Below are 2640 nucleotides of genomic sequence, written 5' to 3' on the forward strand. Positions count from 1 at the left end.
ATCTGATTTGCTTGCCTTTGTATGTTGCATTTCTCTTTTCCCTAGCTGCTTCTAGGATTCTGTCCTTATCTCTGATTTTGGAGAGCTTGATTATTATATGTCTTGGTGATTTTCTTTTAGGGTCTGTCCTTCCTGGGGTTCATAATTCATTGCAATGGCCACACAGAATTCAGATTTCATAGTCAGTTACAGGGTTTATTAAGGAAGTTAACAAGTAACAATACAAGATTAGAAAATGCTCAGGACATAGTTCTTTTTCAGTCAGAACAGTCTCTCCTCAGCTGATCCCAGAGACAGTTCTCTCTCTGCCCATTCATTGTTGTTGCTGTTAAGTGTTGTTGAGTTGGTTTCAACCCATAACAACCCTGTATAGCATTTCTGAGGAGTGGCTGGTGAGCTTGAACTGGCGACCTTGCTGTTTAAATCGACTTTGCAGCCCGCGCGTTAACCCACAGCACCACACCAGGACTCTACAAAGGTCTTTTAGGGCTGCTGAGAAATTCCCACAATTCACTCCACTTCATCATAAGCATCAAATTGAAAGCACTCAACTCTAACTCCAGAAAGCCTAGCTCCCCTAATTAAGTGTCTTAAGACACCCCATTCTGCAAGCAAGCCTCCTGTCCAAGTCACTCAACTTTACTTGTTCAAAGGGAATCCCACCACAATTTATCTTGCTTGAGTCTTAGCTCTGCTGCTGCTGCTCCTCTGCCACTCCTCTGGTGTCACAGCTTTCTGTCCCATGGTCAAGGAATCAATGTGCAGGAATCGGGGTCTAAAAAATATATTGCACTCCTGGTCTGCACTGCTGGTCCATAAGTTCCCTGTGCAAGTGGCTGAGCAAAGAGACAGCCACTAGTCCATGGGTCAACAGCTCAGTGGATGGGGCATTGGTAGGTGTGACAGGACCATGAACACATGCAGGGGGTGTGTGGCTGGAGGGATGGCAGTACCACAGGTTATCATGGGCCTCTGGCACAGAGTTCGTGTTTGCCAGTTATATCAGATGCCCTGCAGATCTCAATTTCACACACTTTACTTTCACCACTCCCTCCAATCATTCTGGTTCTTTCTCTCTTATCTAACTTCAATCATTTTTAGCTACTCATAAACTCTATTCCTTTACTCCTAACAAATTTATGCCTCCCACCCCAATGTCCTATCTCACTGCTTTATGTAACAGAAATTCTTGAGTCAGTTGTCATAATCATCTCTTTGCATGTATTTCAGTTCTCTTGCCCCCTTCTCATTTGTTAATCCACAATGAAAACAACTCTTCTTTGTACCTGTATCCACACCTGAATGTAGCCTGAGAAAAACCTGTAACCATGTTGACTGTTGTCACTTAAATTCATAATCACAAAGCTCAACAGGGCCCTTACTGTTCTGTAACATGCAACCCTTACTGTCTTGCAACATGCAACCTTGCATCTGTAGCATGCAACCCTTGTCCATTCTTCCACTCTTCTAGATATATAGTGATCTTCTCTTATCAAACTCACAAACCTCATATCACGTTCTCAGTCATCTGATGATTTTACTTTTATAAGAAGATTGAAGCAAATAAGAAGGGAAATTCCAATGACTTATTGTTACATCTACCACTGATAAATATGCCCCATATCCACAACCTTCCTGTTTGCTACTGTAGATGAAATTCCCTTGTTTCCATCTCAAACCAATTCTATCGCTTATAAATAGGTCTTTTTCCTTATTTTCTCCACTAGGACATTGCTTCAGTAATTTCTCCACTTTCTTTCCTATATCTTAAATTATTTAAATTCTACTGGAGGTATTGCTTTAGCATGTAGGCCTATTATTCCTCCAAACCTAAAATTAAAAGATAAACAATGTGTGTGTTTGTATAGAGACAGAGCAAAATTTGTAATTTTATCCTAGATTTTATTTTTTTTTAAATATATAAATATGAACAAAAAGCCTGGAAATACATGTATGAAAACATTAACCCAATGTTTTTGTGTGATATAATTATTATGTTTTTTCTCTTCTGTTTGTGTAATTTCTATATCTAAGTTCTATGCGTATTACTAGATATATGAAAATAAGTAAATTATATGCATATTGTTGTTCCTATGTGTCATCAAGTTGGCTTCAACACTTAGGGACACTGAATGGGGTTTACAAGGAGCAACTGGTGAGTTTGAACTGTGTATCTTGCAATTCAATGCAACCTTGCAGCCCAGTGCTTATCCTACATCACCATACCTTAATTTATACATACACACACATCTGATTCTACTTCCCACTTCACATCAATCTGTCAGAAAATTCTACTGACCCCATATATAAATTTATAAATTATATTCAGAATCTGACTACTTTTACCATTTTTATCTAGAAGTTCTCACTCATTTAAGCCAAAAATTTGGAAGAGAGATACATGGTCAACTGATTGGAAGAGATCCATATTTGTCCACCTTCTAAAGAGAGATGATCCAATGAAATGTGGAAATTGTCAGAAAATATCATTAATTTCACATGCAAATAAAATTTTGCTAAAGATAATTTTTAAATGGCTACAACAGTACATTGACAAAAAACTGCCAGATGTTGAAGCCAGATTCAGATGATGACATGGAGCAAAGGATAACTGCTGGCATCAGAGAATACTAGAAAGAT

Source organism: Chrysochloris asiatica, unplaced genomic scaffold, assembly GCF_000296735.1.
Source record: "Chrysochloris asiatica unplaced genomic scaffold, ChrAsi1.0 scaffold00199, whole genome shotgun sequence".
Classification (NCBI taxonomy): Eukaryota; Metazoa; Chordata; class Mammalia; order Afrosoricida; family Chrysochloridae; genus Chrysochloris; species Chrysochloris asiatica.